The 15,293-nt window shown below is 42.0% G+C and overlaps 1 protein-coding gene across 1 annotated transcript in view; it reads left to right on the forward strand.

Annotated features, from left to right (window-relative positions):
• Positions 1 to 15,293, forward strand: part of RERE (arginine-glutamic acid dipeptide repeats) — a 178,324-nt gene that overhangs the window by 105,482 nt on the left and 57,549 nt on the right. The gene's annotated exons all lie outside the window — the stretch shown is intronic.

A 15,293-nucleotide genomic window follows, 5' to 3' on the forward strand; every position in this document is an offset into this window, starting at 1 on the left:
GTCCACACAGTAAAAAGTAACCAATGAAGGATGAAATTATTCTGCTTGGGGAAAAAGAGGTGTTGTTTAAAAGTTGCATAAAATTACACTTACTTAGCAGTTGACAGGTTTGCGAAATTGTAAGGTGCAGTACAGCTAGAAAGTATAAGGTGTAATATAGCTAGAAAAGGTGAATTTAGTGTAAATGCAGGTTTCTAGACAAAAGATAGCGATCTTTTTGGTTGTGATTAACTCGCATCAGTCTTTGATCCAAGTCCTTGTTTAAAGGGATCAATACTGCAGATACAGCACTGAGTTTATTGTCAAGTCCTTTTGGAAATAAGACAGTGAATTAAAAATCAATTATATGTGCAGAAAAGTTTGTGTAGGGCAATCAATTTTGTCCTTTTAGTTTGCAGAAAGATTCCATTGTTTAACCAGCTGTGAAAAGGAATGAATTTTAAAAGCCTCCAGCAAATGAGATAGCCCAAATGGGGTGGGGAGGTAGATTAAAAAAAAAAAAAAAAAATTATTTCGGCATTTCATGTTCAGCAAAGGCTGCCTTCAGGGATAAATCTATAAATCCTGTCAGTGACCTTGGCTTCAATGGGTGATTTCACTGCTTTCGCTAATCTTGATCTTTCCACAGCTGCCAGATAAGTTAGTCTTTTCTTAACAATATCATTTTTTGTATTTGCTTTGTTTAACCGCCATATGTTTCTTGATTCATCGTCTTTCTGCCTTCATGTGGAATATTTTTATCTATTAAGCACTTACCATATTGCTGATCCAAAAAAATAATACAACAAATATTTACACTGGCCAGTTGCCACAGCTCAGAAGGCTATTTCTGTATGGGGACGGGAAGCTAAACTCTAAACTCCAAGTTTAACTCCAGTATAAACTGAATAATTTGTAGGTGCTTTCAGAAGCTGGTGTTTTGTTTTGTTTTCTAGAAAAAGGTTTGCAACAGGGAGACAGAAGCACATACACATGGTTCAGTGTTGCCAAGGGGAAAGAATCTCCTGCTTGAAAGATTAATAAATACGACAGCAGTTGATTGTTGAAACCATGTTTTTCATCTCATTTTCAAGGGCATCTTAAAAATGGAGATCACTTACACTTCCTAGCATTCTCAATCATCTTTCTGTGTTCATTTAAAAATGAGAACAAGGCACTGGGGGACTTGAGAGATTGCATTTGTTCTCCCATAGGGCAAAGTGGTTATTTTATAAATGAAGAGGGCCAAAAAAGCTATCCTTCGTAGTTTCTTAGCAACAGAGCTGGAGTCAGTTCCAATGTTCATGTATATCTTACAAGTTCTATGTATAGAAGCATGAACTGTGCAGCTCAGCAGTATTGCAACTGAAACAAAGGCTATTCACCCTAGCCTTGTGCAGGGAAGAAAATAAACCAAGCGTGCTAATATGCTGCGTGGACTCGTCTGTCCTTTTCCTTCTCGCCATCAGATGATATCTGGTCAGTGACACAGTTCCTGTCTTCAGTACTCTGACCTTTTATTCAGATTTTGTCTGCCAAGAGATCCGGAATCTGGTTTAAATACAAGACCATCCTATGTCCTGTTCTCCAAAGGAAACTGAGTCATGACATTATAACAGTGAAGAGCATCTAGAGAGTGCAGGGATCATCAAATTTCTGGAAGTTTCTAGGGTTAATGCTTCTGCCATAGCAAGCAGAACCAAGTGCGTGATTGTAAGTGTTCATCTCTGGTGATCGTGGCAAAACTTGTTTTGCACTACGTCTGTCTTGGGGTGGGGTGCACATCTTGGTTTAATTTTAAAAAGATAATGTGTATCAAAGCTGTCTTGCTTACATTCCACTGACCTATTTACTCTCCGTTTCTTTGTACATAACTTTATTTCCAAATTCTGAAATTTAATTTTTTCTAAAGATAATCCATATTTATTAATAGAATGATACGCTTCACAGTTTGTTTCCCATTCTGAATGCAAATGGCCTTAGATTCCTGGCTCATGCTCCTTGGTGTACGTTATCCCAATCCCCAACATCTAGGATTGTATGAGTTTGTTGATGCTTTTGAAGCAATGGTATAATTTAAATGTAAGAAATGTTGGTTAGCTGCCTGTTTTCAGAAGGCTTTTGGTTTGTTTGTTTTGGAACTGCTATAAATAGTGTGATTTAAATTTAGGTTCACCTTTTCTAATGGTTAAGGCGGGGCGACTGGTTTATTGGCTTGTATTGATAGCGACATCCAGAGTTCTTGGTTTGATTTCAAATTGTTTCAATAGTCCTGTCATTTCAGTAGTTTGGTTGAGTTTATCTGCCTTGCAGGTGTCAAGAAATTTCAGTTAGTCTGCAGGATCCTTATGTCCTTAATACCTAAAAGTGCAGTTATAATATAGTAATAAATAATGAAGTGCTTCGCTATTTTTCCATGTTAAATACATGATAGAAAACTCCAGCATCTTCCCAAGTAATTTTGGCTTTTGCTAAGATGATACAGGTAAAAATGTTTCGGTTTTGGAATACTTATGTTGGATTTACGCTTTATTAAATACAGAGAGCCCAGGACTGGATCAGTTGATATGGCAAATCGCTATTTTGTTTTGAAAGAGTTGTTTGCTGCCTAAACCATGGGAAACGGCAATTTGCTGTTCCTAACAAGATTGCTTTAAAAAAAAAAAACAACCACAAAAAAACCACCTAAAACAAAGCGAGTGGAGGGACAGATTATGGTGTTGTCTCCAACTTGGCAGGATGACATTTGGTATCCCCCCCTGCCAAGCTTTTTCCCACTGATGGTTTGGATCTCTTTGCCTTAGCCTTGACCTTCATTCTGTTCGAAGGTGGAGGCTGTCAGCTCGGACTCATAAGGGGGATCCTAAGGCTAAACTGCAGCCGGAGAGGGTCAGAGGGGTTCAAGAACGAGCAGAGCTGGCAACAGGTGAGAGGATTTTAGTCAGAAACCAGCGTGGAGCTCAGTCCATGCTTCCATGCCTGGCGGGGCAGACACACCAAGTTCTCGGTCGTGGTGCTGCGGCAGCAGCCGATGAAGAGATGCTTGTCGCCAGAGCAGCGCTTGCTGGCGTACGTGACGCTCTGCGGAGGAAGAGCAGAGAAGCCGTGTTGCTTTCTTGGCCGAGGTAGAAATATGGAAGCAAACCAATTTCTTTTCCAGTGTCAAATGGTAACTAATTTTAACTAGCTAGCTAGCTTCTTAGCTCGCTTCCTAGCATCTCCAGGCAAGGAAAGCTCAAGCAGGGATCGGAAGGTGGAGGAGAAAAAGAACTAGGTTTGCCACCCGGCTGGTGGAGCGTGAGAGTACCGACACGTGCCATCTTGGAAAACTTTAGTATAATTAAGGGTCTGTGTGAAATGCAGCACTCTTGCTTGAAGCTCTGATTTTAATGTTGGAAATGGAAAAGGCTCTTTTTTTAACAGGTTTGATTTTTCTAATAATTATGAAGAAAAATTTTTTTAAAAACTTTTCAAATTCACTAGATTCTCTGTGGTTCTGCCTGACAGCTTATCTGAGAATTATTTAGTATGGCCCAGTGGCCATTGCAGCAGAAAATGACAAAATGCTGCTTCAAATTGGTATAGTGACATAATTCTTATTTAAGAAACTTTGATTACTGTCACAATATGGATGCTCTGTGTGCTTTAGTGCTTAGGACTTATCTTTCTTGCACAAGCATAAGCAATATGAATGCCAAAGTACACCTCATTTGTTCTGTTTGCATGATGAATTTTATTTTTCTAATCTTCCCTATCAACAGCACCAATTTTCTTTAATCTTTCAGATGACATGAAAATGCATTTTAATGAAGCAAATTATATAGCTTTGTCTCCTTTTGTGTACAAGCGGGGCGGCCATATTCAATTAGGCTGAAAAATGATCATTTGTTCTATTACAGGCTGTAACAGAGTGAGTGAAAAAACTGTGATCCATCACCAGTTGCTCAGCTTTGTTACTTAAATCACTTGCCATTCTGTCAGTGGCTCTGAATCCTCCATGGGAGCCATTATTTAATTTAAGTTTGTGGAGGTGTCACTTGTTTGATAATAGGCTTCTTCTGTAGTAGACGCATAGTGACTAAATATTAATCATTTTCTGCATCCATCCCAGATTCCTAATTAGTTACAAGGGTAACTGTGCCAGTAAAGCTAATGATTATACTGCCGTAAAAAGAATTTGACAGCAAATAAGGACTCGATCCAGAGAGATGCTCGGTACCTGATAGTACCCAGCCTGCTAGAGCTGAGAAGAGCTCATTTCTGAGTCTGGCCCCGTGTTTCTTACGTAGCAAATGTGACGGAAGGAAACTTATATTTGAGAGCGACATGCCACCTTAGAAGAATGTTGTTTTCCATTCCATAGCAGCTGAGTAACTTCACTTTTAACCTTCTTAAAAGTTGACGTACTCGCCACAGATGAACCCCGACACAGCGGTCCCTGGGCAGCTTGTAATACCGTCTGTGCTTCTGCAGAGGCTCTCTTAAACCGGCATGTGGCTAGGCTTCCTCTTCCTTCCTCCTCGTTTAAGCGTTGTGTAAAAGATGTGTTGATCAGTGCTCATGAGGGTGCATTTAACAACTCCCACTTTGTGCTCCTTGTCCACCGTTGCTTTCGTACTTTGCTGTCCCTGCGGTTTTGAATGTCTTGTGGTAAGGGCTCAAAGTGCACGTAGCTTCTGGGTTTGTGGTTTTGCTTCAGCTTTTACGGGCCTCTTGGTATCTCACTTGTTCCCTTAGCCACTTGTGCACGATCCACCATGTTTTTTCTTATTCTTTTGTTCCTTCCCTTCCCTTCCTTCTCTCCCCACCCCCCCTTTCACAGTATCAGCTCAGATTTATATAGCTTTTAGGCTACATGGGGAGATTGATCAGACAGGGGCTTATGCATTTAGAGGAGCTAATAAATAAGCATCACAGCATATTACCCTCCACTGCATTGGAATAACTTCAAACACTCAAATCAAACATTCCATTTGTTACAAATTGGGGAAGGCAAAAGAGGGCACCTCTGTTTTATTAGGGTGCATATTTCATTTATGTTACGCCCAGTTCTACGTGTCTGGGGAGGTAATGCCGCAGTCTCAGCACCACTTCCCCCTTGCCTCCCTCCCCCCAAATATCTACCTTTCAAGTTTCCTTTGTCAGTGTTCGCCTTTGTCATAGATGCTTTTCTGGTCCTTCATTTTCAAATCTTTTTTTCTTCCCTCTCTTATTTGTGAGTCACTTTTTCATATTTGGCACCCCCACCGGTAGGTGTTCTTATTCGGAGCCCCTTACCCAAAAGAAAAGGGAACTTACGAATCATCTGATTCTTTTTAAAACTACTTTTGTACGTTACTGCCAAGATCACTGTATGAGCCAACATCTTCCCCGGTAATTGGATGGCGGCGCTGCAGAAGCGTATCGTTCGCTTCACTGAGATCTTACCTGCTTCTGACAAAAATGCAATGGTTAATGGACCGGTGAGGGTGGGGTCTGACAGGAGCTTGCAAGGAACTGAAACCTTATGCAGTGGGGCTTACTGGTTAAAAATAATAAAAATATAAGTTAATAATTAGAAAGCTTAGCTGACCATTTATCTACTTTGTTCTGAGCAGTTTTCTTGCTGATTTTGGTGCTCGGGTGCCACTTGTGCCGCGCTGGCAGCTGGCAGTAGCTGAAGAATTAGAATCTCACTACTAGGGGACAGCATTGCTGCTGTTTATTACATTCTCATTCTTTTAAATATAAGGCTGGGAAGACAATCTCTAATTAGCAGTCAGTCTGTCCTGGAAGAGGTTAGGCCTTTTTACTTATTTAGAGAGAGGGCTACGTTATGTGATTTCAGCATGGGGTCTTGTAAACTGGAGGTAGGCGCTGCCGCTCCACCTAGGAACTGCTACGTAGCTGGGTCAGACTGGGCTACACAACTGAAATAAAGAACTCGTTACCTTATTGAATGCCAAATTTGGGTGTTCAGTTCTTTTAAAAGTGGCAAAGAATGTGTGTCAACTATTTGGAAATTAGTCTCCTCTTTAAACTGTCAGCCATCTTCTAAAGAGTGCAAAATAGCCCAAGTAAGGTTTTATACCTTTGGCCTTGGCCGCAGGCGCCGAATACGCTGCCGCTGTTGCCCAGCCCACATCTAAAGCGGGAGTTCAGGGGCTTGCTCGCGTGCTAAAATCCGCTGTCTTTCAGTGGAGACGCTATTACGTACCTAGATTCCCCTGCAATTTCTCATCTCTCTAACTTCTTTGACTGGCGGAATTTTCTTACAGTAAAAGCCTCTGTAGAAGAAACAAAACACAGGCTAAAAATCTGACATTATGAGGCTTTGGAGACTGAACTTGCTGAAGAGCTGTACAGAATTTGCAGCATTCTGAATATGCTCATTTTGGTCTTAAGCGTTCAAGGTTTTCTGATGCTGTATCATCTTGGGTGAAAATGGGAATTGCTAAATTTTCGTTTCTCTGTAACTAAAAGAGTATGAAATTCTTGAAACACATCAGAACACCCTATTTTTGTTGTAAACAACTTGGCAGGATAAAGAACTCCTGACACAGGAGGAAGTTTGCCTTCTGCTTGAGATAGGGGAGATCTGTCACTGGGGATACGTCTCTTAGCCTGGAATTTGATTTTGCAATCACCAGTTGTTGCGGTTTAACCACCCGCACGCTAGTATTTCTTGTGCTCTCGGGTATCTCTTCGCCACACCGCAGTCAGTGGCAGACTTGTCCTGAGAGAAATTCAGGAAGTTTGCAGAGGTTGCCTCGTGTTATTTTAGTACGGGTCACAAACTGGAATTTGTATCTTAGTGCTTGAACTCAAACCCGGGCATTGCCACCGTGAACAGCCCTGCTGATTAATTATTTGCTTGGCGAAGGCACCTACAGAAATATTTGCCTCTCTATATGTATAATTTCCTTGGGGATTCTTGCCACCATTTTGTCTCATTATTCTTGGATTTGTTCATTGCTCTAAAGTATGGGAGCTCTTGAAGTGGTTTTATTTGTTTCCTTCTGTCATTTGCATAAAGTCACTGTTTGAAGGCAGGAATACTCTCCAGAATAATTGACAATAATGGTTGACATCCCAATGGAACAATATTTCTGCAATAGGGAACTTCCACTAGAAATACTGTGTTCGAGCCTTGAAAGGATCGTACAGTATATTTCAAGTACTCCGAGTGCAGCTTTTTTGTGCTTAGTGTTACAAATTGACTGACAGGACAAAAAATGTCGCAGTGAAAGAGAACAACTTCAGGCTCGCTTAATAGTGTTAAACTTGAATAAATGGACATGTATTTTCAGAAGGCTGTATGATCTGTGTGACAAAAAGAAAATTTTCTGGAGAAAAAGATGGAGAAAATGGAAATGTTCCGATGTTTAAGAGCTCAAGTGGAAGTTTATTTTGCGTTCACCCTCACGTTAGTTATTTGCCTTGGGATCTGATCTTGCTTGAACCACAGCTCACGGGCCGGGGGCTGGTGTGTGTCTGTGTTCACCCACCCATGTTATTGCCTAGAATGGGCATCTTAGTATCGATAATTTAACGGAGGAGTGGTGATCCCTACGGTATTGTAAGTTGAGTAAAAATCCTGTTGTTAAGAAAAACAGTATGAGGAGAATGAAATTCAGAGGGAGGCTAATATGCGAGATCTTCCTCTTGGCTTGTTTCTGCCCGGTAAAGGTGAGGAAACGTAAGGAACATCTTCAGCCCTGTGGAAGATCATAGACCTTCTGATGCTGGCATTATTCAAGGAAATACTCATAACTTAAGAATGCACTGGCGTTGACAGCTTTTGGTACAGGTATTTGAGATTCAGAGTATGCGCGGAAGAGAAAGGTTAATATTGCAAATCCATGCATGCGAACGATTCCTTTGGAGGAAAGGTGGTATGGTAGGGCATTGTTTATATTCCACAAGTGCTGCTTTTCTATTTTGGTTCATATTATATATGCTGCTTATAGGTATTTTTATCTCTGCTTTTGGATTCTATACTTCTACTAGTTTCATCCTATTCAAAAAGAATCACCAACAACAATTGGAACTATGAATTTTTTTTTTGTTTGTTTGGAAATTGCATTTTTACCAAGTCTGGGTGAGCATGAGTTTGAGAAATGAAAAGCAAATAGCCTTTTTTTTTTTTCTTTTTTTTTTTTTAAGCTTGAAGTTTGCGGGTTAAGTGCTGAATTTCTACTACTTAGCTATATTAAAGGGAGATACTTTTCAGCTGTCATATGGGAAAGGAAGTGTCCTTGAAAAGGAACATGCTGTCCAACTTTCTGCTCGCTCTTTAGTTTTGATGTATAAGGCGGCTTTTTGTATATTAGCATTTTAACAGCAGTTTAAAATAACAATCAGAAATGAATCTCTTTGTGTACAGAAAAAGGCAAGCTGAAGTATAATCAAAAAGCTTTCTGTTGTCTCTTGGCAGCAGCATATTGTTTTGCTTCTCTGGGTCACAAATGTGCCAGACCTTTGTTCTCTTTACCTCTTAAAACGCATCTTTAAAAAAAACCATTTATGTAAAACCACACTCAAATCATTTTAGCTTTGTTTGCAGCACTGAGAAACTGTTGATTACAGGAGACAACAATCTACAGATAATGTTATATAAAGAAAAGCTCTTTTTTTTTGTCAGTGAAGGCAGTCTCCAGTTGGGTTTTTAAGGTTTGTGGCCACAGAAGGGCATAGTCGTAGACTCACTGTGCGAAACCTGGCTTACGGACACGTGCATCGTGATTGTTGTCTGAAGATCACGAAAGAGCGAATGTCTCGGAGAGGCTTTGCGAGCAGCCGGAGCGTTGCACGGGTCTGGATGCGCCCATCGTGCCCGTTTAGGTGGACCCTTACGTCTGTCAGCGGAAGGTCTGTCGTGGGCATTTAAACATAAGCGTGGGCAAGTCGGGCAACCGAGTTTCTTGCTGGTGGAAATTACTGTGTTTAATAGAATAAGGAGACGCTTGCCTGTGTGTTAAATAAAACTGCCTTTCTGCACCGCTGTTTAGAGGAGAGAGATGTAGAGCCCGAGGCGCTGTGCGTTCCCAGCCTTCTGCAGGTGCAGGACCTGTTGCTCTTTGGACGATCTCCCTGCAGCTCGACCCTCCGTGTCCGTGCCACCGGGGGGGAGTTCTCCAGCCCGGTTTGGAACGATGAATGCCTCCTCTTCCCGCCCTTGCGTTATTAGAGAAAAGTAAGCTGCAAACTGAGCAGTCTTCAAACAAGAGCGCTCATTTGTCCTTGCCCGTCCATCTTTGCATTGAAATGTGGGACCACACAACTGCACACTGTTAGGATGGATAATAACGCTTGTAATAAGCCACGAACTGTTTTTCCACAGAGTCAAGGTTGTTTATCAAATACCTCTTCCAGAGCTCAGGAAAAGTAGTCAGGTTTGCTTTTTTCCTTCCTGCTGCTGCTTTAATATCCAGCCTTTTTTTGATCTGTGCATCAGCTTCTGATGTGCCACTGCAGGCTGTTCTTAGATCAGGTTTCTTGGCGTGCTGTTGACTTTATCTCGTTTACTGGATCACATTTCTGTTGCCATACGCTGTGTGATCGCAGCCTCCCCGCAGCTTTTTAACAATTAGTAATTGAGCAGGAAGTGTGTGTTCATTACAATAGCCTTTTGATTTTGATTTTACAATCACGCAGTGTTTCGCGCAGAGCAGAGGCGGGGGAGGCACTTCTCCCAAACACGTTTTTGACAGAGAGAAGTCTGTTGTTGCAGCCACTTGGCTATTTGTCAGCAGTTCTCAGACATCCCTCTTGCGCAGGTTGCTTGGCAACCCGGGCCGGAGCCATCGCACCGCGGCCAGCGCGTTTCCAAGAGCAGGTTGGTAGATGATTTATCGGCAGGGCTGTGAGCGTGGTGAACCCAAGAGGCAGGACTGGACCTTTTAACAGGAATCGACGCGAGATGTGAAGGCGAGGGAGAGACCGGCTGGCTTGGGAGCGTTATCTGGGGATGTGCAGTGAAAGCGCCTAGAGCCAATAATCAGAGGGCACAATTAGAGCAAAAATAAAGGCTCCTCATTTAGACATAATTGATTTTTTTTTTTTCCCTCCCCCCTGTTTTGTTTTCTCTTTCTCATCTAGGCGCTCGCGCAGAAACAGGTACAATGCCGAACGTGAATCAAAGCTTTGCGTACCGCTTTGGGTGAAGCTGAAATCTCTCTCTCTATAAAAATAGCTCCGTTAAAATCCTGGTGGTGAAAGAAAGCTGGGCTTGGCACGTAAGGTTAGCAGCTCCCTGACAGCTCAAAGCCTGGGGTGAAGGAATAGCTGAATTCTCCCCCAGCTTTGGAACCGTCTGAGAGCTGTTGTGTCACCTTCGGTATCGTTTGCCTTTCATGCAGGCTTTTGCATTGATCCCTGGCATTAAACAGAGAAGGGAAAGAAGAGTTCTATAAACTGGCATTTAGGTAGTAGTTCATGCTGTGGTCAAACGTAGAACTCTTACCCCACCCCCCAAACATCACCTTCGATAAACCAAACTGAAGGAAATGCGGCTAACCTTTAGGTAAGCACCCCAGTTCAGTCTCCTCTGCTAGCTCCAAAGTCCTTTTTCCAGCATAGTTGTGATGAGGGATTGGCAAGATGTGGCAAGCCTGCTGACAAGAGCGTTTTTGGGCACTTCTAAGGCGGCGAAGAGGAGAAAAAGGATGGTGAATCCACTTTGACCTCTTGAATGGCAGTATAAATACTTTATTGAAAATTCTAAATAAATGTGTTTGTAACTAGTAATCCTGCTCTGCATGCAATCTCATTTAGCCAACTGTGTATGCAAATGTACTATTAATGTGTTTGCATCCAGTATAAATATACAAATCTAATCTGTTTATATATGTAATTTACACACAGCTGTGCTCATGCTCACTTAATACCAATATTTTCAGCAAGCGAGAGGTATCATGGGAGATCTATTGTTCAAAACAAAAGCCAACAGTGCAGCACCATGGAAGGGGGATCATTATCATTTCAGGATCTTTTGGCATTCCCTCGAGGGATTCTGCTTAATGACTTTCTGTCTGTGTATGTGGCTGTGGATATACGGAACACAGACTCCGGTGCGTGGTGTGTGCCTCTCTGCATAATGCTTTGGCGTTGCATCCCTTACAGTTTGAGGTAGGGCTTAATTTTTCAGTATAATTTTTCAGGAAGACAAAGCGATCCGATCAGGAGGGAAAGCTAATTGTCCAGCACCTTTAAGCCTTTCAGCTGATGCATTTCTTGCCAGTTTGTTTATAGAGGATACTTGATCTTACAGGCATATGGCCTAAGGAGTACAAGATTTTTATCACATGTAGATGACCAGCAATGCACTCTGAAGAGGTGTTTTGAATATCCAGTGAAAACATTCATGCCTTTTAATATAGATTGGTATCTAATGAATACCACCAAAATATTTTTGGTTTTCAATAATATCTTTGAGCAAGAGGGCTTAGTGAAAAAGAATTTTATTTTAAAAACACCACAAAGGTTAGAGGACAGTTTTATCCTGACACAATAGAATTATTTCACTAAAATAAATCGACAAGAAAAATAAACAGACCAGTATCTGCTAAAAGAAAGCTGAATTTGGTTTTAGTATGTATTTTGAACTAAGGTCACAATCTGCTGAATGAAGAAGCAAACTGAGTAAGTATATTTCGGAGGTAAGGGATGCTTTCAATGAAAAAAAAGTATCTATACACACCCCCACATACATACACATATATATGATTATTCTCTTCCAGTCTTGCTCTACAAAGTGATCACCTGCCTGTGTGCCTTCTCTCTTGGGCTGGAAGTCTGGAAACATGCTTGTAGCACAATTTAAGAAACATTTATCTGTTTATAGTCATCAAAGGGGACTGTTAACAAACCCAAACTAACAAAAACCGCAAACAAAACAATCAAACTTGTCTCAAAATTGGTTACTTAAAAATTTGTAGTTTGTAATTAAGCAGCAAGAACTGGTATTGCAGGGGTTGCCTGGCATCCATTACCGTTCATGCTTGACTGTCGTCGCTAGCTGGTGCAGCGTGCGGTGCACCAAGCACAGCGAAGGATCTGTACTTGCTGTTGTTCCACGACTTTCTGCAAGCCAAGCAGATCATGAAAGAGCTTGTGTGTGTAGTGTCCGTGGTCATCAAAGCACAGGCGGTCCCCTGCAACGGAGGCCTCTTGCAACAGAGATTTGTAGTAAGTGGTTGCAGACATCTTCTAGCAGTTGCCAGACTGTGAACAATTTCTCATGCCTTGGCATGGTCGTGTCAGAGCAGAGATTAAGGTCCTTCCAATCGTGACCTGTGCTTCAGCGCAGCCTCTTCAGGGGGAGACTCTAAATTGCAAGCTGGTGACAGCCTTGCTTCCTGCAGTAGACAAAGAAGTGCTGTGGTTAGAGATGGGACAGAGCGGTAAGCTTAAGAGCATCTGAGATGTTGTAGGCTAAAGGCAGGTAACACCGAGGGAACAGTGGGAACATAGATATTTCCACAAAGGCCTTCTACAACTGCTTCCGTGCTCGAGATCTGCGCACATCTCTGATACAATGCCGAGGGCTGTGGCACTGCACGCAGAGACGTTTAGGGAAGGCTTAAGGTGTCTTTCTATTAAAGAAGTTTGCCAGCTAGGTGATTTTTGCAAGCTTGCTGTTAACTGATGTAACACACAACAGCACAAGTATCTAACGCTGAGGGTAAAATTGCTTGCTACTTCAACATTAAATTCAAAAAAAAACATTAAGCAGAGTTATGGTAGTGACAGGAAACAATAAAATGAAGTTCAGATGAGGTTGAAGCATATCCTGTTCTCTCAGCAGCAGGGCATGTTAAAGGAACATAGCAGAGGCCTGAATGTAGATTTTTCTTGATAGTTCCTCTTTCCTAGTGGACTGTTTTTTGGTTTTGTGTTTTGGTGGTTTTTTTTTTTTTTTAAACAAAGGGTTCAGGTGAGCTTCATTGAGTCGTCATGCTTGTTCCTCATTCTACAGGCTACTGTCGTAACCTAGAATATTCTGTTACCTTGGGACCAGTCCTTGTTCATGGCAGGTTGCTCGGAGGATGTGCGGTCTCAAGCCAAGAAATTTCTGTGGAACGTCTCTCCCTTCTGCCCTAGAAAAGGTTCTTTTCCCCTCTTTTCTTTTGTAGCTTCCTCTCCTCTTCAGCTGGCAATTTGTGCATCTTCAGATGGTGGTGTGGAAGTCTTTGGCGATCCTGCTGTCTCTCTGACCGGACAGAACATCTGTCCGTCTCTCCCCCTGCCTCTTCATCGTGCAGCCTTCCCGGGCTCAGCGCCAGAGAGTGTTTCCTCCCGGCTTCGGCCAAGCCGCCAGTGCCCGGCCGGGGCGGTTTGAGAAGGCAGGGCTGCGAGCCGCGGGCCAGCGGGGCTGGAGGTGGATGGGGCACGGCAGGCGCAGTCCGTCCGACTGCAGCTTCCCGTCCCCGAGACGCCTCCCCTTCTCCGGCCGCAGCCCGAGCTGCACGGGGTCGTGGGGCAGCTGGGCGACCTCTGGGTACGAGCGTGGGGGGCACGAAGCAGCTTGTGGAAAGAGTTAAATGCGCGTGCTGTGTGCCTGCAGTGGTTTGGGGCATTCTGAGGATAGCTTGGATATGACAGCTGCATTTTCTTTAAGTTGAGGTACCTCTTTTTGCCTTTGATGGCGTTACGTGCGGAGTACTTAGTCCTGTCTGTTATTGAGCGTATGAATTCCTTGGAGGTAAAGATACAATAAATACTAGCATCGTTTTCTGCTAGGGCCGGGTATAGTCTGGGGGGAAAAAAAAAAATCGTGACTAACACAAGTTACATTTTTTTTAAGAGATACCTGACATCTATAGGTTAAACCGTGTCGTCTTAAGGAAGCTATCAGGATGATTCCGTTTCTAGAGGACAGTATATACATCATTTAACGTTATCAGCAACTGCCTTTATTTGCACTGTACACACGTAAGCGAAATATAATGTTAAAACTCAGCCAAGCTTTTAATAAAACATACTCCGTGCACTGAAATTTAGCTGGTGTGCCTATACAATGTCTGCATGCTGAAAAATTGTTTGGGGCAATCTATAAATGTGCTGCACATTTAACAGAAGTTCTGCAGATATAACCAGATCTCATTTTCTTTTCAGAACAACAACTGCCATAATTTTTCATCTTGTGAAATTTGAGAAATAACGACGCTTTTATGTATATAGCGTTTATTTGCTGTTAACTATTAAAAGCCTGTAAATTTTCTTACCATATTTACTATAAAACTTAAAAAGGCATATTAAGCATGGAAGATGGCAAAAACTTCAATTGGCATCTGCCTGGAAGACCTTGGGCCTTTCAAAACACGCACGTTGTTTTCATGACAGCAAAATCTTCCGTTTTTATATGTTCCTAATTAAGGAAAAGGTTGAGAGAAGAACTTGCTGTTCTTGGACATGGTCTAAAGAGGAGATTTTTTTAGAAAGATTGAGGGGGGGGAAAAAAAAAGTCCTTATTTCCTGGATTAAGAAGGAACAGAAAAGGCTCTGTGTTTGTAAATATATTGCATTACAACATGTTCTTCACTAATTAACCAGGTGGAAGTCATGGGAAGGGAATGAAATAGCACATGGATTTTCTTAGAGAAAATACGTTTGATCTAAACCTGATTGAAGCATCACCTCAGAAAAACATAGCGGTTGTGAATTTACAGTTTCATCGCTCGTTCTGCCTTTCTGAAGTCCATGAGGTTTCAGTTTGAAATTCTTAAGTTGATTAAACAGGCTATTTTGTACTAGACATTATTTTTGCATGCTTTTAGAAACAGCTTTACTTTAGATTTCTGCAGTAAAGAAGAAAACTGAACCGGGAACCGCAGTTAAAACCTGGGGCGCTCAATTTCGGCGTGCAGCAGCAAATTTTTCCTGCCAAGCTCTAATCTCTTGATAATAGAAACCCTGACGTATAACCTTAACTACAGCTTTGCAATGGCATTATCATCACATTGATAAACATGCCATCTGAGCTCTGTTAGTCAGAACATAATGGCTTTGTGTATCTTGTCATGATATTTGTTTCTTGGGATAAAATATGGGACCTGCAAGTAACACATATGCAAACATTAACATGCTTGTTCCTTGTTCTTCCTCGGTTATTTATAGCTCCCTGCTTACACATTGTGGCAGGATACTGCAGAATCCAATACGTTGCATTGGGGAAGCTCAAATTAAAAACTGGTATTAGGAGCTCTCGTGTTGTGGCTGGTCATTAGCCATGGTAACCACTTCGTAAAATATAACTGTGGTGTCTGTCAACATTGACCGACCTAGCAAGCCATGGGATTTCCTAATGTCACTTCACAGCAATAATTATCCGT

This window comes from Pelecanus crispus, chromosome 15 (genome assembly GCF_030463565.1).
Source record: "Pelecanus crispus isolate bPelCri1 chromosome 15, bPelCri1.pri, whole genome shotgun sequence".
NCBI lineage: Eukaryota > Metazoa > Chordata > Aves > Pelecaniformes > Pelecanidae > Pelecanus > Pelecanus crispus.